Genomic DNA, 24449 nt, shown 5'->3' with positions numbered 1-24449 from the left:
GAAGCAAAAGGCCTCGACGGGCATTTAACCCCGAGTGTCCCACATGCTTCTAGTCTGCCCTTGTTCTAAGATCTTTCCTCACCTGGGAACTCACGGCCCCTTATGGGACTTAACCGCAAGAGCGATTACACGTTTTGGGAGCCGAAGGGACTTGCGTGCACTTACCTTCGAGGATTCAACGGGCCTATCGTGCGCCCAGGTTCTAACTTCTTTCCACAAGGGGGAACACACCGCCACATATGAATCTTCACTAAAGATCGAGCTTCCGTTTTGGAAGCATAAGGGCCTTGCCCTGCACTTAGCGTGGAGCATGCAGCTTGCCCACCGTGCACGCGGGTTCTAACATCTTGGCACGACCGGGAGCAAACTGCCATTGTGAATCTTCCCTCTCAGATCGCTTTGGCGTTTTGGAAGCATAAGCCTCCTTGTGGGCCCCGAACTCAGAGGATCCAACAAGCTTCTAGTCCGCTCGTGGTCTAAGTTCTTTCCTGAACTGGGAACACCCTGCCACTGAGTAGAATCCACCTTACGTGCGATTATGCGTTTTGGAAGCGTCAGGGACTGGACGTGCACTTCAATCCGAGTGTCCAGAGGGCTTCCAGGCTGCCCTTGTTCTGAGTCCTTTCCTGAACTGGGCACACACGGCCGCAGAGGCCTGTTCGCCTTCAGAGCGTTTCTAGCTTTGGGAAGCCTAAGGGACTGGACGTGCACTTAACTCCGAGGATCGAACGGGTTTCTCGTCTGCCCTTGTTCTGAGTTCTTTCCCGAACTCGGAACACACGGCAGAAGAGGCCTCCTCGCAGGAAGAGCCTTCATACGCTTTGGAACCCTAAGGGCCTTCGTCGGCATTATACTTAGAGCTTCCAACGTGCTTATGGTCCGCCTTTGTTCTAAGTTCTCTCCTGAACGGCCAACACTCAGCCACCTATGAATCTGCCCTAAAGATCGAGTTTAAGGTGGGGAAGCCCAAGGGTCTTGGCCTGCACGGACTTTTCCGTCGGCAACTTGCTGTTAGTGCGCCTGTCGTTCCAACTTCTTTCCGCCCCTGGGCACCAACTGCCCTTGGCGCACCTTCACTTTAAGACCGCGTTTACGTTTTGGAAGCATAAGCGTCTTTGTGGGCCCCTCCCTCAGAGTATGCCACAAGCTTCTCGTCCGCCCTTGTTCGAAGGTCTTTCCTTAACTGGGAACACACTGCCACTAAGGAGACTTAACCTTAAGCGCGAATATACGTTTTGGAAGCCTAAGGGACTGGACGTGCACCTCAATCCGAGTATCCAAAGGGCTTCCAGTCTGCCCTTGTTCTAAGTCCTTTCCTGAACTGGGAACCCAGGACCCCATAGGCCTCTTCGCCTTCAGAGCGTTGATCCGTTTTGGAAGCCTAAGGGACTGGACGTGCCCTGAACTCAGCGTATCCAACTGGCTTCTAGTCTGCCCTTGTTCGAAGTCCATTCCTGAACTGGGAACACACGGACGTATCGGCCTGTTCGCCCTAAGAGCGTTTATACGTTTTGGAAGCATAGGGTTCCGGGCGTGCACTTAACTCAGAGTAGCCAACTGGCTCCTAGCCTGCCCTTGTTGTAAGTCCTTTCCTGCACTGGGAACGCACGGCCGAATAGGCCTCCCCGCGTGAAGAGCCTCTGTACGTTTTGGAAGCCTAACGGAGGCTGCATTTTGCTTAGCGCTTCCAGCTGGCTTCTCGTCCGCCTTTGCTCTAAATTCTTTCCTGAACTGGGAACACACTGCCACCAATGGGACTTCCCCCGACAGGGCGAGGATGCAAGTGTAAGGGTCTTGGTGTTCACTTCCCTCAGAGAATCCAAGTTGGCGTCTGTCCGTCCCGGTTCTAGCTTCTTTCCTCAACGCGGAAAACACGGCCAGAGTGGGTTTCAGTATGCAGCGGGATTTTACGTTTTGGAAGCCGAAGCGCCCTGGCGAGCACTGAACTCAGGGTCTCCTACCTGCCTAGAGACCGCCCTTGTTCTAACACCTTTTCTCAACTAGGAAAACACGGCCCTTGTGGAGTGTTCACCTCCAGTGCGTGTGTAGGTTTTGGAAGCAAAAAGGCCTCGACGGGCATTTAACCCCGAGTGTCCCACATGCTTCTAGTCTGCCCTTGTTCTAAGATCTTTCCTCACCTGGGAACTCACGGCCCCTTATGGGACTTAACCGCAAGAGCGATTACACGTTTTGGGAGCCGAAGGGACTTGCGTGCACTTACCTTCGAGGATTCAACGGGCCTATCGTGCGCCCAGGTTCTAACTTCTTTCCACAAGGGGGAACACACCGCCACATATGAATCTTCACTAAAGATCGAGCTTCCGTTTTGGAAGCATAAGGGCCTTGCCCTGCACTTAGCGTGGAGCATGCAGCTTGCCCACCGTGCACGCGGGTTCTAACATCTTGGCACGACCGGGAGCAAACTGCCATTGTGAATCTTCCCTCTCAGATCGCTTTGGCGTTTTGGAAGCATAAGCCTCCTTGTGGGCCCCGAACTCAGAGGATCCAACAAGCTTCTAGTCCGCTCGTGGTCTAAGTTCTTTCCTGAACTGGGAACACCCTGCCACTGAGTAGAATCCACCTTACGTGCGATTATGCGTTTTGGAAGCGTCAGGGACTGGACGTGCACTTCAATCCGAGTGTCCAGCGGGCTTCCGGGCTGCCCTTGTTCTGAGTCCTTTCCTGAACTGGGCACACACGGCCGCAGAGGCCTGTTCGCCTTCAGAGCGTTTCTAGCTTTGGGAAGCCTAAGGGACTGGACGTGCACTTAACTCCGAGGATCGAACGGGTTTCTCGTCTGCCCTTGTTCTGAGTTCTTTCCTGAACTCGGAACACACGGCAGAAGAGGCCTCCTCGCAGGAAGAGCCTTCATACGCTTTGGAACCCGAAGGGCCTTCGTCCGCATTATACTTAGAGCTTCCAACGTGCTTATGGTCCGCCTTTGTTCGAAGTTCTCTCCTGAACGGCCAACACTCAGCCACCTATGAATCTGCCCTAAAGATCGAGTTTAAGGTTGGGAAGCCCAAGGGTCTTGGCCTGCACGGACTTTTCCGTCGGCAACTTGCTGTTAGTGCGCCTGTCGTTCCAACTTCTTTCCGCCCCTGGGCACCAACTGCCCTTGGCGCACCTTCACTTTAAGGCCGCGTTTACGTTTTGGAAGCATAAGCGTCTTTGTGGGCCCCTCCCTCAGAGTATGCCACAAGCTTCTCGTCCGCCCTTGTTCGAAGGTCTTTCCTTAACTGGGAACACACTGCCACTAAGGAGACTTAACCTTAAGCGCGAATATACGTTTTGGAAGCCTAAGGGACTGGACGTGCACCTCAATCCGAGTATCCAAAGGGCTTCCAGTCTGCCCTTGTTCTAAGTCCTTTCCTGAACTGGGAACCCAGGACCCCATAGGCCTCTTCGCCTTCAGAGCGTTGATCCGTTTTGGAAGCCTAAGGGACTGGACGTGCCCTGAACTCAGCGTATCCAACTGGCTTCTAGTCGGCCCTTGTTCGAAGTCCATTCCTGAAGTGGGAACACACGGACGTATCGGCCTGTTCGCCCTAAGAGCGTTTATACGTTTTGGAAGCATAGGGTTCCGGGCGTGCACTTAACTCAGAGTAGCCAACTGGCTCCTAGTCTGCCCTTGTTGTAAGTCCTTTCCTGCACTGGGAACGCACGGCCGAATAGGCCTCCCCGCGTGAAGAGCCTCTGTACGTTTTGGAAGCCTAACGGAGGCTGCATTTTGCTTAGCGCTTCCAGCTGGCTTCTCGTCCGCCTTTGCTCTAAATTCTTTCCTGAACTGGGAACACACTGCCACCAATGGGACTTCCCCCGACAGGGCGAGGATGCAAGTGTAAGGGTCTTGGTGTTCACTTCCCTCAGAGAATCCAAGTTGGCGTCTGTCCGTCCCGGTTCTAGCTTCTTTCCTCAACGCGGAAAACACGGCCAGAGTGGGTTTCAGTATGCAGCGGGATTTTACGTTTTGGAAGCCGAAGCGCCCTGGCGAGCACTGAACTCAGGGTCTCCTACCTGCCTAGAGACCGCCCTTGTTCTAACACCTTTTCTCAACTGGGAAAACACGGCCCTTGTGGAGTGTTCACCTCCAGTGCGTGTGTAGGTTTTGGAAGCATAAAGGCCTCGACGGGAATTTAACCCCGAGTGTCCCACATGCTTCTAGTCTGCCCTTGTTCTAAGATCTTTCCTCACCTGGGAACTCACGGCCCCTTATGGGACTTAACCGCAAGAGCGATTACACGTTTTGGGAGCCGAAGGGACTTGCGTGCACTTACCTTCGAGGATTCAACGGGCCTATCGTGCGCCCAGGTTCTAACTTCTTTCCACAAGGGGGAACACACCGCCACATATGAATCTTCACTAAAGATCGAGCTTCCGTTTTGGAAGCATAAGGGTCTTGCCCTGCACTTAGCGTGGAGCATGCAGCTTGCCCACCGTGCACGCGGGTTCTAACATCTTGGCACGACCGGGAGCAAACTGCCATTGTGAATCTTCCCTCTCAGATCGCTTTGGCGTTTTGGAAGCATAAGCCTCCTTGTGGGCCCCGAACTCAGAGGATCCAACAAGCTTCTAGTCCGCTCGTGGTCTAAGTTCTTTCCTGAACTGGGAACACCCTGCCACTGAGTAGAATCCACCTTACGTGCGATTATGCGTTTTGGAAGCGTCAGGGACTGGACGTGCACTTCAATCCGAGTGTCCAGCGGGCTTCCGGGCTGCCCTTGTTCTGAGTCCTTTCCTGAACTGGGCACACACGGCCGCAGAGGCCTGTTCGCCTTCAGAGCGTTTCTAGCTTTGGGAAGCCTAAGGGACTGGACGTGCACTTAACTCCGAGGATCGAACGGGTTTCTCGTCTGCCCTTGTTCTGAGTTCTTTCCCGAACTCGGAACACACGGCAGAAGAGGCCTCCTCGCAGGAAGAGCCTTCATACGCTTTGGAACCCTAAGGGCCTTCGTCGGCATTATACTTAGAGCTTCCAACGTGCTTATGGTCCGCCTTTGTTCTAAGTTCTCTCCTGAACGGCCAACACTCAGCCACCTATGAATCTGCCCTAAAGATCGAGTTTAAGGTTGGGAAGCCCAAGGGTCTTGGCCTGCACGGACTTTTCCGTCGGCAACTTGCTGTTAGTGCGCCTGTAGTTCCAACTTCTTTCCGCCCCTGGGCACCAACTGCCCTTGGCGCACCTTCACTTTAAGGCCGCGTTTACGTTTTGGAAGCATAAGCGTCTTTGTGGGCCCCTCCCTCAGAGTATGCCACAAGCTTCTCGTCCGCCCTTGTTCGAAGGTCTTTCCTTAACTGGGAACACACTGCCACTAAGGAGACTTAACCTTAAGCGCGAATATACGTTTTGGAAGCCTAAGGGACTGGACGTGCACCTCAATCCGAGTATCCAAAGGGCTTCCAGTCTGCCCTTGTTCTAAGTCCTTTCCTGAACTGGGAACCCAGGACCCCATAGGCCTCTTCGCCTTCAGAGCGTTGATCCGTTTTGGAAGCCTAAGGGACTGGACGTGCCCTGAACTCAGCGTATCCAACTGGCTTCTAGTCGGCCCTTGTTCGAAGTCCATTCCTGAACTGGGAACACACGGACGTATCGGCCTGTTCGCCCTAAGAGCGTTTATACGTTTTGGAAGCATAGGGTTCCGGGCGTACACTTAACTCAGAGTAGCCAACTGGCTCCTAGTCTGCCCTTGTTGTAAGTCCTTTCCTGCACTGGGAACGCACGGCCGAATAGGCCTCCCCGCGTGAAGAGCCTCTGTACGTTTTGGAAGCCTAACGGAGGCTGCATTTTGCTTAGCGCTTCCAGCTGGCTTCTCGTCCGCCTTTGCTCTAAATTCTTTCCTGAACTGGGAACACACTGCCACCAATGGGACTTCCCCCGACAGGGCGAGGATGCAAGTGTAAGGGTCTTGGTGTTCACTTCCCTCAGAGAATCCAAGTTGGCGTCTGTCCGTCCCGGTTCTAGCTTCTTTCCTCAACGCGGAAAACACGGCCAGAGTGGGTTTCAGTATGCAGCGGGATTTTACGTTTTGGAAGCCGAAGCGCCCTGGCGAGCACTGAACTCAGGGTCTCCTACCTGCCTAGAGACCGCCCTTGTTCTAACACCTTTTCTCAACTGGGAAAACACGGCCCTTGTGGAGTGTTCACCTCCAGTGCGTGTGTAGGTTTTGGAAGCATAAAGGCCTCGACGGGAATTTAACCCCGAGTGTCCCACATGCTTCTAGTCTGCCCTTGTTCTAAGATCTTTCCTCACCTGGGAACTCACGGCCCCTTATGGGACTTAACCGCAAGAGCGATTACACGTTTTGGGAGCCGAAGGGACTTGCGTGCACTTACCTTCGAGGATTCAACGGGCCTATCGTGCGCCCAGGTTCTAACTTCTTTCCACAAGGGGGAACACACCGCCACATATGAATCTTCACTAAAGATCGAGCTTCCGTTTTGGAAGCATAAGGGTCTTGCCCTGCACTTAGCGTGGAGCATGCAGCTTGCCCATCGTGCACGCGGGTTCTAACATCTTGGCACGACCGGGAGCAAACTGCCATTGTGAATCTTCCCTCTCAGATCGCTTTGGCGTTTTGGAAGCATAAGCCTCCTTGTGGGCCCCGAACTCAGAGGATCCAACAAGCTTCTAGTCCGCTCGTGGTCTAAGTTCTTTCCTGAACTGGGAACACCCTGCCACTGAGTAGAATCCACCTTACGTGCGATTATGCGTTTTGGAAGCGTCAGGGACTGGACGTGCACTTCAATCCGAGTGTCCAGCGGGCTTCCGGGCTGCCCTTGTTCTGAGTCCTTTCCTGAACTGGGCACACACGGCCGCAGAGGCCTGTTCGCCTTCAGAGCGTTTCTAGCTTTGGGAAGCCTGAGGGACTGGACGTGCACTTAACTCCGAGGATCGAACGGGTTTCTCGTCTGCCCTTGTTCTGAGTTCTTTCCCGAACTCGGAACACACGGCAGAAGAGGCCTCCTCGCAGGAAGAGCCTTCATACGTTTTGGAACCCTAAGGGCCTTCGTCGGCATTATACTTAGAGCTTCCAACGTGCTTATGGTCCGCCTTTGTTCGAAGTTCTCTCCTGAACGGCCCACACTCAGCCACCTATGTATCTGCCCTAAAGATCGAGTTTAAGGTTGGGAAGCCCAAGGGTCTTGGCCTGCACGGACTTTTCCGTCGGCAACTTGCTGTTAGTGCGCCTGTAGTTCCAACTTCTTTCCGCCCCTGGGCACCAACTGCCCTTGGCGCACCTTCTCTTTAAGACCGCGTTTACGTTTTGGAAGCATAAGCGTCTTTGTGGGCCCCTCCCTCAGAGTATGCCACAAGCTTCTCGTCCGCCCTTGTTCGAAGGTCTTTCCTTAACTGGGAACACACTGCCACTAAGGAGAATTAACCTTAAGCGCGAATATACGTTTTGGAAGCCTAAGGGACTGGACGTGCACCTCAATCCGAGTATCCAAAGGGCTTCCAGTCTGCCCTTGTTCTAAGTCCTTTCCTGAACTGGGAACCCAGGACCCCATAGGCCTCTTCGCCTTCAGAGCGTTGATCCGTTTTGGAAGCCTAAGGGACTGGACGTGCCCTGAACTCAGCGTATCCAACTGGCTTCTAGTCGGCCCTTGTTCGAAGTCCATTCCTGAACTGGGAACACACGGACGTATCGGCCTGTTCGCCCTAAGAGCGTTTATACGTTTTGGAAGCATAGGGTTCCGGGCGTGCTCTTAACTCAGAGTAGCCAACTGGCTCCTAGTCTGCCCTTGTTGTAAGTCCTTTCCTGCACTGGGAACGCACGGCCGAATAGGCCTCCCCGCGTGAAGAGCCTCTGTACGTTTTGGAAGCCTAACGGAGGCTGCATTTTGCTTAGCGCTTCCAACTGGCTTCTCGTCCGCCTTTGCTCGAAATTCTTTCCTGAACTGGGAACACACTGCCACCAATGGGACTTCCCCCGACAGGGCGAGGATGCAAGTGTAAGGGTCTTGGTGTTCACTTCCCTCAGAGAATCCAAGTTGGCGTCTGTCCGTCCCGGTTCTAGCTTCTTTCCTCAACGCGGAAAACACGGCCAGAGTGGGTTTCAGTATGCAGCGGGATTTTACGTTTTGGAAGCCGAAGCGCCCTGGCGAGCACTGAACTCAGGGTCTCCTACCTGCCTAGAGACCGCCCTTGTTCTAACACCTTTTCTCAACTGGGAAAACACGGCCCTTGTGGAGTGTTCACCTCCAGTGCGCGTGTAGGTTTTGGAAGCATAAAGGCCTCGACGGGAATTTAACCCCGAGTGTCCCACATGCTTCTAGTCTGCCCTTGTTCTAAGATCTTTCCTCACCTCGGAACTCACGGCCCCTTATGGGACTTAACCGCAAGAGCGATTACACGTTTTGGGAGCCGAAGGGACTTGCGTGCACTTACCTTCGAGGATTCAACGGGCCTATCGTGCGCCCAGGTTCTAACTTCTTTCCACAAGGGGGAACACACCGCCACATATGAATCTTCACTAAAGATCGAGCTTCCGTTTTGGAAGCATAAGGGTCTTGCCCTGCACTTAGCGTGGAGCATGCAGCTTGCCCATCGTGCACGCGGGTTCTAACATCTTGGCACGACCGGGAGCAAACTGCCATTGTGAATCTTCCCTCTCAGATCGCTTTGGCGTTTTGGAAGCATAAGCCTCCTTGTGGGCCCCGAACTCAGAGGATCCAACAAGCTTCTAGTCCGCTCGTGGTCTAAGTTCTTTCCTGAACTGGGAACACCCTGCCACTGAGTAGAATCCACCTTACGTGCGATTATGCGTTTTGGAAGCGTCAGGGACTGGACGTGCACTTCAATCCGAGTGTCCAGCGGGCTTCCGGGCTGCCCTTGTTCTGAGTCCTTTCCTGAACTGGGCACACACGGCCGCAGAGGCCTGTTCGCCTTCAGAGCGTTTCTAGCTTTGGGAAGCCTAAGGGACTGGACGTGCACTTAACTCCGAGGATCGAACGGGTTTCTCGTCTGCCCTTGTTCTGAGTTCTTTCCCGAACTCGGAACACACGGCAGAAGAGGCCTCCTCGCAGGAAGAGCCTTCATATGTTTTGGAACCCTAAGGGCCTTCGTCGGCATTATACTTAGAGCTTCCAACGTGCTTATGGTCCGCCTTTGTTCGAAGTTCTCTCCTGAACGGCCAACACTCAGCCACCTATGAATCTGCCCTAAAGATCGAGTTTAAGGTTGGGAAGCCCAAGGGTCTTGGCCTGCACGGACTTTTCCGTCGGCAACTTGCTGTTAGTGCGCCTGTAGTTCCAACTTCTTTCCGCCCCTGGGCACCAACTGCCCTTGGCGCACCTTCACTTTAAGACCGCGTTTACGTTTTGGAAGCATAAGCGTCTTTGTGGGCCCCTCCCTCAGAGTATGCCACAAGCTTCTCGTCCGCCCTTGTTCGAAGGTCTTTCCTTAACTGGGAACACACTGCCACTAAGGAGACTTAACCTTAAGCGCGAATATACGTTTTGGAAGCCTAAGGGACTGGACGTGCACCTCAATCCGAGTATCCAAAGGGCTTCCAGTCTGCCCTTGTTCTAAGTCCTTTCCTGAACTGGGAACCCAGGACCCCATAGGCCTCTTCGCCTTCAGAGCGTTGATCCGTTTTGGAAGCCTAAGGGACTGGACGTGCCCTGAACTCAGCGTATCCAACTGGCTTCTAGTCGGCCCTTGTTCGAAGTCCATTCCTGAACTGGGAACACACGGACGTATCGGCCTGTTGGCCCTAAGAGCGTTTATACGTTTTGGAAGCATAGGGTTCCGGGCGTGCTCTTAACTCAGAGTAGCCAACTGGCTCCTAGTCTGCCCTTGTTGTAAGTCCTTTCCTGCACTGGGAACGCACGGCCGAATAGGCCTCCCCGCGTGAAGAGCCTCTGTACGTTTTGGAAGCCTAACGGAGGCTGCATTTTGCTTAGCGCTTCCAACTGGCTTCTCGTCCGCCTTTGCTCTAAATTCTTTCCTGAACTGGGAACACACTGCCACCAATGGGACTTCCCCCGACAGGGCGAGGATGCAAGTGTAAGGGTCTTGGTGTTCACTTCCCTCAGAGAATCCAAGTTGGCGTCTGTCCGTCCCGGTTCTAGCTTCTTTCCTCAACGCGGAAAACACGGCCAGAGTGGGTTTTAGTATGCAGCGGGATTTTACGTTTTGGAAGCCGAAGCGCCCTGGCGAGCACTGAACTCAGGGTCTCCTACCTGCCTAGAGACCGCCCTTGTTCTAACACCTTTTCTCAACTGGGAAAACACGGCCCTTGTGGAGTGTTCACCTCCAGTGCGCGTGTAGGTTTTGGAAGCATAAAGGCCTCGACGGGAATTTAACCCCGAGTGTCCCACATGCTTCTAGTCTGCCCTGGTTCTAAGATCTTTCCTCACCTGGGAACTCACGGCCCCTTATGGGACTTAACCGCAAGAGCGATTACACGTTTTGGGAGCCGAAGGGACTTGCGTGCACTTACCTTCGAGGATTCAACGGGCCTATCGTGCGCCCAGGTTCTAACTTCTTTCCACAAGGGGGAACACACCGCCACATATGAATCTTCACTAAAGATCGAGCTTCCGTTTTGGAAGCATAAGGGTCTTGCCCTGCACTTAGCGTGGAGCATGCAGCTTGCCCATCGTGCACGCGGGTTCTAACATCTTGGCACGACCGGGAGCAAACTGCCATTGTGAATCTTCCCTCTCAGATCGCTTTGGCGTTTTGGAAGCATAAGCCTCCTTGTGGGCCCCGAACTCAGAGGATCCAACAAGCTTCTAGTCCGCTCGTGGTCTAAGTTCTTTCCTGAACTGGGAACACCCTGCCACTGAGTAGAATCCACCTTACGTGCGATTATGCGTTTTGGAAGCGTCAAGGACTGGACGTGCACTTCAATCCGAGTGTCCAGCGGGCTTCCGGGCTGCCCTTGTTCTGAGTCCTTTCCTGAACTGGGCACACACGGCCGCAGAGGCCTGTTCGCCTTCAGGGCGTTTCTAGCTTTGGGAAGCCTAAGGGACTGGACGTGCACTTAACTCCGAGGATCGAACGGGTTTCTCGTCTGCCCTTGTTCTGAGTTCTTTCCCGAACTCGGAACACACGGCAGAAGAGGCCTCCTCGCAGGAAGAGCCTTCATACGCTTTGGAACCCTAAGGGCCTTCGTCGGCATTATACTTAGAGCTTCCAACGTGCTTATGGTCCGCCTTTGTTCGAAGTTCTCTCCTGAACGGCCAACACTCAGCCACCTATGAATCTGCCCTAAAGATCGAGTTTAAGGTTGGGAAGCCCAAGGGTCTTGGCCTGCACGGACTTTTCCGTCGGCAACTTGCTGTTAGTGCGCCTGTAGTTCCAACTTCTTTCCGCCCCTGGGCACCAACTGCCCTTGGCGCACCTTCACTTTAAGACCGCGTTTACGTTTTGGAAGCATAAGCGTCTTTGTGGGCCCCTCCCTCAGAGTATGCCACAAGCTTCTCGTCCGCCCTTGTTCGAAGGTCTTTCCTTAACTGGGAACACACTGCCACTAAGGAGACTTAACCTTAAGCGCGAATATACGTTTTGGAAGCCTAAGGGACTGGACGTGCACCTCAATCCGAGTATCCAAAGGGCTTCCAGTCTGCCCTTGTTCTAAGTCCTTTCCTGAACTGGGAACCCAGGACCCCATAGGCCTCTTCGCCTTCAGAGCGTTGATCCGTTTTGGAAGCCTAAGGGACTGGACGTGCCCTGAACTCAGCGTATCCAACTGGCTTCTAGTCGGCCCTTGTTCGAAGTCCATTCCTGAACTGGGAACACACGGACGTATCGGCCTGTTCGCCCTAAGAGCGTTTATACGTTTTGGAAGCATAGGGTTCCGGGCGTGCACTTAACTCAGAGTAGCCAACTGGCTCCTAGTCTGCCCTTGTTGTAAGTCATTTCCTGCACTGGGAACGCACGGCCGAATAGGCCTCCCCGCGTGAAGAGCCTCTGTACGTTTTGGAAGCCTAACGGAGGCTGCATTTTGCTTAGCGCTTCCAACTGGCTTCTCGTCCGCCTTTGCTCTAAATTCTTTCCTGAACTGGGAACACACTGCCACCAATGGGACTTCCCCCGACAGGGCGAGGATGCAAGTGTAAGGGTCTTGGTGTTCACTTCCCTCAGAGAATCCAAGTTGGCGTCTGTCCGTCCCGGTTCTAGCTTCTTTCCTCAACGCGGAAAACACGGCCAGAGTGGGTTTTAGTATGCAGCGGGATTTTACGTTTTGGAAGCCGAAGCGCCCTGGCGAGCACTGAACTCAGGGTCTCCTACCTGCCTAGAGACCGCCCTTGTTCTAACACCTTTTCTCAACTGGGAAAACACGGCCCTTGTGGAGTGTTCACCTCCAGTGCGCGTGTAGGTTTTGGAAGCATAAAGGCCTCGACGGGAATTTAACCCCGAGTGTCCCACATGCTTCTAGTCTGCCCTGGTTCTAAGATCTTTCCTCACCTGGGAACTCACGGCCCCTTATGGGACTTAACCGCAAGAGCGATTACACGTTTTGGGAGCCGAAGGGACTTGCGTGCACTTACCTTCGAGGATTCAACGGGCCTATCGTGCGCCCAGGTTCTAACTTCTTTCCACAAGGGGGAACACACCGCCACATATGAATCTTCACTAAAGATCGAGCTTCCGTTTTGGAAGCATAAGGGTCTTGCCCTGCACTTAGCGTGGAGCATGCAGCTTGCCCATCGTGCACGCGGGTTCTAACATCTTGGCACGACCGGGAGCAAACTGCCATTGTGAATCTTCCCTCTCAGATCGCTTTGGCGTTTTGGAAGCATAAGCCTCCTTGTGGGCCCCGAACTCAGAGGATCCAACAAGCTTCTAGTCCGCGCGTGGTCTAAGTTCTTTCCTGAACTGGGAACACCCTGCCACTGAGTAGAATCCACCTTACGTGCGATTATGCGTTTTGGAAGCGTCAAGGACTGGACGTGCACTTCAATCCGAGTGTCCAGCGGGCTTCCGGGCTGCCCTTGTTCTGAGTCCTTTCCTGAACTGGGCACACACGGCCGCAGAGGCCTGTTCGCCTTCAGGGCGTTTCTAGCTTTGGGAAGCCTAAGGGACTGGACGTGCACTTAACTCCGAGGATCGAACGGGTTTCTCGTCTGCCCTTTTTCTGAGTTCTTTCCCGAACTCGGAACACACGGCAGAAGAGGCCTCCTCGCAGGAAGAGCCTTCATACGCTTTGGAACCCTAAGGGCCTTCGTCGGCATTATACTTAGAGCTTCCAACGTGCTTATGGTCCGCCTTTGTTCGAAGTTCTCTCCTGAACGGCCAACACTCAGCCACCTATGAATCTGCCCTAAAGATCGAGTTTAAGGTTGGGAAGCCCAAGGGTCTTGGCCTGCACGGACTTTTCCGTCGGCAACTTGCTGTTAGTGCGCCTGTAGTTCCAACTTCTTTCCGCCCCTGGGCACCAACTGCCCTTGGCGCACCTTCACTTTAAGACCGCGTTTACGTTTTGGAAGCATAAGCGTCTTTGTGGGCCCCTCCCTCAGAGTATGCCACAAGCTTCTCGTCCGCCCTTGTTCGAAGGTCTTTCCTTAACTGGGAACACACTGCCACTAAGGAGACTTAACCTTAAGCGCGAATATACGTTTTGGAAGCCTAAGGGACTGGACGTGCACCTCAATCCGAGTATCCAAAGGGCTTCCAGTCTGCCCTTGTTCTAAGTCCTTTCCTGAACTGGGAACCCAGGACCCCATAGGCCTCTTCGCCTTCAGAGCGTTGATCCGTTTTGGAAGCCTAAGGGACTGGACGTGCCCTGAACTCAGCGTATCCAACTGGCTTCTAGTCGGCCCTTGTTCGAAGTCCATTCCTGAACTGGGAACACACGGACGTATCGGCCTGTTCGCCCTAAGAGCGTTTATACGTTTTGGAAGCATAGGGTTCCGGGCGTGCACTTAACTCAGAGTAGCCAACTGGCTCCTAGTCTGCCCTTGTTGTAAGTCCTTTCCTGCACTGGGAATGCACGGCCGAATAGGCCTCCCCGCGTGAAGAGCCTCTGTACGTTTTGGAAGCCTAACGGAGGCTGCATTTTGCTTAGCGCTTCCAACTGGCTTCTCGTCCGCCTTTGCTCTAAATTCTTTCCTGAACTGGGAACACACTGCCACCAATGGGACTTCCCCCGACAGGGCGAGGATGCAAGTGTAAGGGTCTTGGTGTTCACTTCCCTCAGAGAATCCAAGTTGGCGTCTGTCCGTCCCGGTTCTAGCTTCTTTCCTCAACGCGGAAAACACGGCCAGAGTGGGTTTTAGTATGCAGCGGGATTTTACGTTTTGGAAGCCGAAGCGCCCTGGCGAGCACTGAACTCAGGGTCTCCTACCTGCCTAGAGACCGCCCTTGTTCTAACACCTTTTCTCAACTGGGAAAACACGGCCCTTGTGGAGTGTTCACCTCCAGTGCGCGTGTAGGTTTTGGAAGCATAAAGGCCTCGACGGGAATTTAACCCCGAGTGTCCCACATGCTTCTAGTCTGCCCTTGTTCTAAGATCTTTCCTCACCTGGGAACTCACGGCCCCTTATGGGACTTAACCGCAAGAGCGATTACACGTTTTGGGAGCCGAAGGGACTTGCGTGCACTTACCTTCGAGGATTCAACGGGCCTATCGTGCGCCCAGGTTCTAACTTCTTTCCACAAGGGGGAACACACCGCCACATATGAATCTTCACTAAAGATCGAGCTTCCGTTTTGGAAGCATAAGGGTCTTGCCCTGCACTTAGCGTGGAGCATGCAGCTTGCCCATCGTGCACGCGGGTTCTAACATCTTGGCACGACCGGGAGCAAACTGCCATTGTGAATCTTCCCTCTCAGATCGCTTTGGCGTTTTGGAAGCATAAGCCTCCTTGTGGGCCCCGAACTCAGAGGATCCAACAAGCTTCTAGTCCGCTCGTGGTCTAAGTTCTTTCCTGAACTGGGAACACCCTGCCACTGAGTAGAATCCACCTTACGTGCGATTATGCGTTTTGGAAGCGTCAGGGACTGGACGTGCACTTCAATCCGAGTGTCCAGCGGGCTTCCAGGCTGCCCTTGTTCTGAGTCCTTTCCTGAACTGGGCACACACGGCCGCAGAGGCCTGTTCGCCTTCAGGGCGTTTCTAGCTTTGGGAAGCCTAAGGGACTGGACGTGCACTTAACTCCGAGGATCGAACGGGTTTCTCGTCTGCCCTTTTTCTGAGTTCTTTCCCGAACTCGGAACACACGGCAGAAGAGGCCTCCTCGCAGGAAGAGCCTTCATACGCTTTGGAACCCTAAGGGCCTTCGTCGGCATTATACTTAGAGCTTCCAACGTGCTTATGGTCCGCCTTTGTTCGAAGTTCTCTCCTGAACGGCCAACACTCAGCCACCTATGAATCTGCCCTAAAGATCGAGTTTAAGGTTGGGAAGCCCAAGGGTCTTGGCCTGCACGGACTTTTCCGTCGGCAACTTGCTGTTAGTGCGCCTGTAGTTCCAACTTCTTTCCGCCCCTGGGCACCAACTGCCCTTGGCGCACCTTCACTTTAAGACCGCGTTTACGTTTTGGAAGCATAAGCGTCTTTGTGGGCCCCTCCCTCAGAGTATGCCACAAGCTTCTCGTCCGCCCTTGTTCGAAGGTCTTTCCTTAACTGGGAACACACTGCCACTAAGGAGACTTAACCTTAAGCGCGAATATACGTTTTGGAAGCCTAAGGGACTGGACGTGCACCTCAATCCGAGTATCCAAAGGGCTTCCAGTCTGCCCTTGTTCTAAGTCCTTTCCTGAACTGGGAACCCAGGACCCCATAGGCCTCTTCGCCTTCAGAGCGTTGATCCGTTTTGGAAGCCTAAGGGACTGGACGTGCCCTGAACTCAGCGTATCCAACTGGCTTCTAGTCGGCCCTTGTTCGAAGTCCATTCCTGAACTGGGAACACACGGACGTATCGGCCTGTTCGCCCTAAGAGCGTTTATACGTTTTGGAAGCATAGGGTTCCGGGCGTGCACTTAACTCAGAGTAGCCAACTGGCTCCTAGTCTGCCCTTGTTGTAAGTCCTTTCCTGCACTGGGAATGCACGGCCGAATAGGCCTCCCCGCGTGAAGAGCCTCTGTACGTTTTGGAAGCCTAACGGAGGCTGCATTTTGCTTAGCGCTTCCAACTGGCTTCTCGTCCGCCTTTGCTCTAAATTCTTTCCTGAACTGGGAACACACTGCCACCAATGGGACTTCCCCCGACAGGGCGAGGATGCAAGTGTAAGGGTCTTGGTGTTCACTTCCCTCAGAGAATCCAAGTTGGCGTCTGTCCGTCCCGGTTCTAGCTTCTTTCCTCAACGCGGAAAACACGGCCAGAGTGGGTTTTAGTATGCAGCGGGATTTTACGTTTTGGAAGCCGAAGCGCCCTGGCGAGCACTGAACTCAGGGTCTCCTACCTGCCTAGAGACCGCCCTTGTTCTAACACCTTTTCTCAACTGGGAAAACACGGCCCTTGTGGAGTGTTCACCTCCAGTGCGCGTGTAGGTTTTGGAAGCATAAAGGCCTCGACGGGAATTTAACCCCGAGTGTCCCACATGCTTCTAGTCTGCCCTTGTTCTAAGATCTTTCCTCACCTGGGAACTCACGGCCCCTTATGGGACTTAACCGCAAGAGCGATTACACGTTTTGGGAGCCGAAGGGACTTGCGTGCACTTACCTTCGAGGATTCAACGGGCCTATCGTGCGCCCAGGTTCTAACTTCTTTCCACAAGGGGGAACACACCGCCACATATGAATCTTCACTAAAGATCGAGCTTCCGTTTTGGAAGCATAAGGGTCTTGCCCTGCACTTAGCGTGGAGCATGCAGCTTGCCCATCGTGCACGCGGGTTCTAACATCTTGGCACGACCGGGAGCAAACTGCCATTGTGAATCTTCCCTCTCAGATCGCTTTGGCGTTTTGGAAGCATAAGCCTCCTTGTGGGCCCCGAACTCAGAGGATCCAACAAGCTTCTAGTCCGCTCGTGGTCTAAGTTCTTTCCTGAACTGGGAACACCCTGCCACTGAGTAGAATCCACCTTACGTGCGATTATGCGTTTTGGAAGCGTCAGGGACTGGACGTGCACTTCAATCCGAGTGTCCAGCGGGCTTCCAGGCTGCCCTTGTTCTGAGTCCTTTCCTGAACTGGGCACACACGGCCGCAGAGGCCTGTTCGCCTTCAGGGCGTTTCTAGCTTTGGGAAGCCTAAGGGACTGGACGTGCACTTAACTCCGAGGATCGAACGGGTTTCTCGTCTGCCCTTGTTCTGAGTTCTTTCCCGAACTCGGAACACACGGCAGAAGAGGCCTCCTCGCAGGAAGAGCCTTCATACGTTTTGGAACCCTAAGGGCCTTCGTCGGCATTATACTTAGAGCTTCCAACGTGCTTATGGTCCGCCTTTGTTCTAAGTTCTCTCCTGAACGGCCACCACTCAGCCACCTATGAATCTGCACTAAAGATCGAGTTTAAGGTTGGGAAGCCCAAGGGTCTTGGCCTGCACGGACTTTTCCGTCGGCAACTTGCTGTTAGTGCGCCTGTAGTCCCAACTTCTTTCCGCCCGTGGGCACCAACTGCCCTTGGCGCACCTTCACTTTAAGACCGCGTTTACGTTTTGGAAGCAAAAGCGTCTTTGTGGGCCCCTCCCTCAGAGTATGCAACAAGCTTCTCGTCCGCCCTTGTTCGAAGGTCTTTCCTTAACTGGGAACACACTGCCACTAAGGAGACTTAACCTTAAGCGCGAATATACGTTTTGGAAGCCTAAGGGACTGGACGTGCACCTCACTCCGAGTATCCAAAGGGCTTCCAGTCTGCCCTTGTTCTAAGTCCTTTCCTGAACTGGGAACCCAGGACCCCGTCGGCCTCTTCGCCTTCAGAGCGTTGATCCGTTTTGGAAGCCTAAGGGACTGGACGTGCCCTGAACTCAGCGTATCCAACTGGCTTCTAGTCTGCCCTTGTTCGAAGTCCATTCCTGAACTGGGAACACACGGACGTATCGGCCTGTTCGCCCTAAGAGCGTTTATACGTTTTGGAAGCATAGGGTCCCGGGCGTGCACTTAACTCAGAGTAGCCAACTGGCTCCTAGTCTGCCCTTGTTGTAAGTCCTTTCCTGCACTGGGAACGCACGGCCGAATAGGCCTCCCCGCGTGAAGAGCCTCTGTACGTTTTGGAAGCCTAACGGAGGCTGCATTTTGCTTAGCGCTTCCAACTGGCTTCTCGTCCGCCTTTGCTCTAAATTCTTTCCTGAACTGGGAACACACTGCCACCAATGGGACTTCCCCCGACAGGGCGAGGATGCAAGTGTAAGGGTCTTGGTGTTCACTTCCCTCAGAGAATCCAAGTTGGCGTCTGTCCGTCCCGGTTCTAGCTTCTTTCCTCAACGCGGAAAACACGGCCAGAGTGGGTTTTAGTATGCAGCGGGATTTTACGTTTTGGAAGCCGAAGCGCCCTGGCGAGCACTGAACTCAGGGTCTCCTACCTGCCTAGAGACCGCCCTTGTTCTAACACCTTTTCTCAACTGGGAAAACACGGCCCTTGTGGAGTGTTCACCTCCAGTGCGTGTGTAGGTTTTGGAAGCATAAAGGCCTCGACGGGAATTTAACCCCGAGTGTCCCACATGCTTCTAGTCTGCCCTTGTTCTAAGATCTTTCCTCACCTGGGAACTCAGGGCCCCTTATGGGACTTAACCGCAAGAGCGATTACACGTTTTGGGAGCCGAAGGGACTTGCGTGCACTTACCTTCGAGGATTCAACGGGCCTATCGTGCGCCCAGGTTCTAACTTCTTTCCACAAGGGGGAACACACCGCCACATATGAATCTTCACTAAAGATCGAGCTTCCGTTTTGGAAGCATAAGGGTCTTGCCCTGCACTTAGCGTGGAGCATGCAGCTTGCCCATCTTGCACGCGGGTTCTAACATCTTGGCACGACCGGGAGCAAACTGCCATTGTGAATCTTCCCTCTCAGATCGCTTTGGCGTTTTGGAAGCATAAGCCTCCTTGTGGGCCCCGAACTCAGAGGATCCAACAAGCTTCTAGTCCGCTCGTGGTCTAAGTTCTTTCCTGAACTGGGAACACCCTGCCACTGAGTAGAATCCACCTTACGTGCGATTATGCGTTTTGGAAGCATCAGGGACTGGACGTGCACTTCAATCCGAGTGTCCAGCGGGCTTCCAGGCTGCCCTTGTTCTGAGTCCTTTCCTGAACTGGGCACACACGGCCGCAGAGGCCTGTTCGCCTTCAGGGCGTTTCTAGCTTTGGGAAGCCTAAGGGACTGGACGTGCACTTAACTCCGAGGATCGAACGGGTTTCTCGTCTGCCCTTGTTCTGAGTTCTTTCCCGAACTCGGAACACACGGCAGAAGAGGCCTCCTCGCAGGAAGAGCCTTCATACGTTTTGGAACCCTAAGGGCCTTCGTCGGCATTATACTTAGAGCTTCCAACGTGCTTATGGTCCGCCTTTGTTCTAAGTTCTCTCCTGAACGGCCAACACTCAGCCACCTATGAATCTGCACTAAAGATCGAGTTTAAGGTTGGGAAGCCCAAGGGTCTTGGCCTGCACGGACTTTTCCGTCGGCAACTTGCTGTTAGTGCGCCTGTAGTCCCAACTTCTTTCCGCCCCTGGGCACCAACTGCCCTTGGCGCACCTTCACTTTAAGACCGCGTTTAGGTTTTGGAAGCATAAGCGTCTTTGTGGGCCCCTCCCACAGAGTATGCAACAAGTTTCTCGTCCGCCCTTGTTCGAAGGTCTTTCCTTAACTGGGAACACACTGCCACTAAGGAGACTTAACCTTAAGCGCGAATATACGTTTTGGAAGCCTAAGGGACTGGACGTGCACCTCACTCCGAGTATCCAAAGGGCTTCCAGTCTGCCCTTGTTCTAAGTCCTTTCCTGAACTGGGAACCCAGGACCCCATAGGCCTCTTCGCCTTCAGAGCGTTGATCCGTTTTGGAAGCCTAAGGGACTGGACGTGCCCTGAACTCAGCGTATCCAACTGGCTTCTAGTCTGCCCTTGTTCGAAGTCCATTCCTGAACTGGGAACACACGGACGTATCGGCCTGTTCGCCCTAAGAGCGTTTATACGTTTTGGAAGCATAGGGTTCCGGGCGTGCACTTACCTCAGAGTAGCCAACTGGCTCCTAGTCTGCCCTTGTTGTAAGTCCTTTCCTGCACTGGGAACGCACGGCCGAATAGGCCTCCCCGCGTGAAGAGCCTCTGTACGTTTTGGAAGCCTAACGGAGGCTGCATTTTGCTTAGCGCTTCCAACTGGCTTCTCGTCCGCCTTTGCTCTAAATTCTTTCCTGAACTGGGAACACACTGCCACCAATGGGACTTCCCCCGACAGGGCGAGGATGCAAGTGTAAGGGTCTTGGTGTTCACTTCCCTCAGAGAATCCAAGTTGGCGTCTGTCCGTCCCGGTTCTAGCTTCTTTCCTCAACGCGGAAAACACGGCCAGAGTGGGTTTTAGTATGCAGCGGGATTTTACGTTTTGGAAGCCGAAGCGCCCTGGCGAGCACTGAACTCAGGGTCTCCTACCTGCCTAGAGACCGCCCTTGTTCTAACACCTTTTCTCAACTGGGAAAACACGGCCCTTGTGGAGTGTTCACCTCCAGTGCGTGTGTAGGTTTTGGAAGCATAAAGGCCTCGACGGGAATTTAACCCCGAGTGTCCCACATGCTTCTAGTCTGCCCTTGTTCTAAGATCTTTCCTCACCTGGGAACTCACGGCCCCTTATGGGACTTAACCGCAAGAGCGATTACACGTTTTGGGAGCCGAAGGGACTTGCGTGCACTTACCTTCGAGGATTCAACGGGCCTATCGTGCGCCCAGGTTCTAACTTCTTTCCACAAGGGGGAACACACCGCCACATATGAATCTTCACTAAAGATCGAGCTTCCGTTTTGGAAGCATAAGGGTCTTGCCCTGCACTTAGCGTGGAGCATGCAACTTGCCCATCGTGCACGCGGGTTCTAACATCTTGGCACGACCGGGAGCAAACTGCCATTGTGAATCTTCCCTCTCAGATCGCTTTGGCGTTTTGGAAGCATAAGCCTCCTTGTGGGCCCCGAACTCAGAGGATCCAACAAGCTTCTAGTCCGCTCGTGGTCTAAGTTCTTTCCTGAACTGGGAACACCCTGCCACTGAGTAGAATCCACCTTACGTGCGATTATGCGTTTTGGAAGCGTCAGGGACTGGACGTGCACTTCAATCCGAGTGTCCAGCGGGCTTCCGGGCTGCCCTTGTTCTGAGTCCTTTCCTGAACTGGGCACACACGGCCGCAGAGGCCTGTTCGCCTTCAGGGCGTTTCTAGCTTTGGGAAGCCTAAGGGACTGGACGTGCACTTAACTCCGAGGATCGAACGGGTTTCTCGTCTGCCCTTGTTCTGAGTTCTTTCCCGAACTCGGAACACACGGCAGAAGAGGCCTCCTCGCAGGAAGAGCCTTCATACGTTTTGGAACCCTAAGGGCCTTCGTCGGCATTATACTTAGAGCTTCCAACGTGCTTATGGTCCGCCTTTGTTCTAAGTTCTCTCCTGAACGGCCAACACTCAGCCACCTATGAATCTGCACTAAAGATCGAGTTTAAGGTTGGGAAGCCCAAGGGTCTTGGCCTGCACGGACTTTTCCGTCGGCAACTTGCTGTTAGTGCGCCTGTAGTCCCAACTTCTTTCCGCCCCTGGGCACCAACTGCCCTTGGCGCACCTTCACTTTAAGACCGCGTTTAGGTTTTGGAAGCATAAGCGTCTTTGTGGGCCCCTCCCTCAGAGTATGCGACAAGCTTCTCGTCCGCCCTTGTTCGAAGGTCTTTCCTTAACTGGGAACACACTGCCACTAAGGAGACTTAACCTTAAGCGCGAATATACGTTTTGGAAGCCTAAGGGACTGGACGTGCACCTCACTCCGAGTATCCAAAGGGCTTCCAGTCTGCCCTTGTTCTAAGTCCTTTCCTGAACTGGGAACCCAGGACCCCATAGGCCTCTTCGCCTTCAGAGCGTTGATCCGTTTTGGAAGCCTAAGGGACTGGACGTGCCCTGAACTCAGCGTATCCAACTGGCTTCTAGTCTGCCCTTGTTCGAAGTCCATTCCTGAACTGGGAACACACGGACGTATCGGCCTGTTCGCCCTAAGAGCGTTTATACGTTTTGGAAGCATAGGGTTCCGGGCGTGCACTTAACTCAGAGTAGCCAACTGGCTCCTAGTCTGCCCTTGTTGTAAGTCCTTTCCTGCACTGGGAACGCACGGCCGAATAGGCCTCCCCGCGTGAAGAGCCTCTGTACGTTTTGGAAGCCTAACGGAGGCTGCATTTTGCTTAGCGCTTCCAACTGGCTTCTCGTCCGCCTTTGCTCTAAATTCTTTCCTGAACTGGGAACACACTGCCACCAATGGGACTTCCCCCGACAGGGCGAGGATGCAAGTGTAAGGGTCTTGGTGTTCACTTCCCTCAGAGAATCCAAGTTGGCGTCTGTCCGTCCCGGTTCTAGCTTCTTTCCTCAACGCGGAAAACACGGCCAGAGTGGGTTTTAGTATGCAGCGGGATTTTACGTTTTGGAAGCCGAAGCGCCCTGGCGAGCACTGAACTCAGGGTCTCCTACCTGCCTAGAGACCGCCCTTGTTCTAACACCTTTTCTCAACTGGGAAAACACGGCCCTTGTGGAGTGTTCACCTCCAGTGCGTGTGTAGGTTTTGGAAGCATAAAGGCCTCGACGGGAATTTAACCCCGAGTGTCCCACATGCTTCTAGTCTGCCCTTGTTCTAAGATCTTTCCTCACCTGGGAACTCACGGCCCCTTATGGGACTTAACCGCAAGAGCGATTACACGTTTTGGGAGCCGAAGGGACTTGCGTGCACTTACCTTCGAGGATTCAACGGGCCTATCGTGCGCCCAGGTTCTAACTTCTTTCACCAAGGGGGAACACACCGCCACATATGAATCTTCACTAAAGATCGAGCTTCCGTTTTGGAAGCATAAGGGTCTTGCCCTGCACTTAGCGTGGAGCATGCAGCTTGCCCATCGTGCACGCGGGTTCTAACATCTTGGCACGACCGGGAGCAAACTGCCATTGTGAATCTTCCCTCTCAGATCGCTTTGGCGTTTTGGAAGCATAAGCCTCCTTGTGGGCCCCGAACTCAGAGGATCCAACAAGCTTCTAGTCCGCTCGTGGTCTAAGTTCTTTCCTGAACTGGGAACACCCTGCCACTGAGTAGAATCCACCTTACGTGCGATTATGCGTTTTGGAAGCGTCAGGGACTGGACGTGCACTTCAATCCGAGTGTCCAGCGGGCTTCCGGGCTGCCCTTGTTCTGAGTCCTTTCCTGAACTGGGCACACACGTCCGCAGAGGCCTGTTCGCCTTCAGGGCGTTTCTAGCTTTGGGAAGCCTAAGGGACTGGACGTGCACTTAACTCCGAGGATCGAACGGGTTTCTCGTCTGCCCTTGTTCTGAGTTCTTTCCCGAACTCGGAACACACGGCAGAAGAGGCCTCCTCGCAGGAAGAGCCTTCATACGTTTTGGAACCCTAAGGGCCTTCGTCGGCATTATACTTAGAGCTTCCAACGTGCTTATGGTCCGCCTTTGTTCTAAGTTCTCTCCTGAACGGCCAACACTCAGCCACTTATGAATCTACACTAAAGATCGAGTTTAAGGTTGGGAAGCCCAAGGGTCTTGGCCTGCACGGACTTTTCCGTCTGCAACTTGCTGTTAGTGCGCCTGTAGTTCCAACTTCTTTCCGCCCCTGGGCACCGACTGCCCTTGGCGCACCTTCACTTTAAGACCGCGTTTACGTTTTGGAAGCATAAGCGTCTTTGTGGGCCCCTCCCTCAGAGTATGCCACAAGCTTCTCGTCCGCCCTTGTTCGAAGGTCTTTCCTTAACTGGGAACACACTGCCACTAAGGAGACTGAACCTTAAGCGCGAATATACGTTTTGGAAGCCTAAGGGACTGGACGTGCACCTCACTCCGAGTATCCAAAGGGCTTCCAGTCTGCCCTTGTTCTAAGTCCTTTCCTGAACTGGGAACCCAGGACCCCATAGGCCTCTTCGCCTTCAGAGCGTTGATCCGTTTTGGAAGCCTAAGGGACTGGACGTGCCCTGAACTCAGCGTATCCAACTGGCTTCTAGTCGGCCCTTGTTCGAAGTCCATTCCTGAACTGGGAACACACGGACGTATCGGCCTGTTCACCCTAAGAGCGTTTATACGTTTTGGAAGCATAGGGTTCCGGGCGTGCACTTAACTCAGAGTAGCCAACTGGCGCCTAGTCTGCCCTTGTTGTAAGTCCTTTCCTGCACTGGGAACGCACGGCCGAATAGGCCTCCCCGCGTGAAGAGCCTCTGTACGTTTTGGAAGCCTAACGGAGGCTGCATTTTGCTTAGCGCTTCCAACTGGCTTCTCGTCCGCCTTTGCTCTAAATTCTTTCCTGAACTGGGAACACACTGCCACCAATGGGACTTCCCCCGACAGGGCGAGGATGGAAGTGTAAGGGTCTTGGTGTTCACTTCCCTCAGAGAATCCAAGTTGGCGTCT

Source organism: Meles meles, chromosome 15, assembly GCF_922984935.1.
Source record: "Meles meles chromosome 15, mMelMel3.1 paternal haplotype, whole genome shotgun sequence".
In the NCBI taxonomy this organism is placed as follows: Eukaryota; Metazoa; Chordata; class Mammalia; order Carnivora; family Mustelidae; genus Meles; species Meles meles.
The sequence above is the reverse complement of the archived record's forward strand: the minus strand, read 5'-3'. Positions refer to the sequence as shown.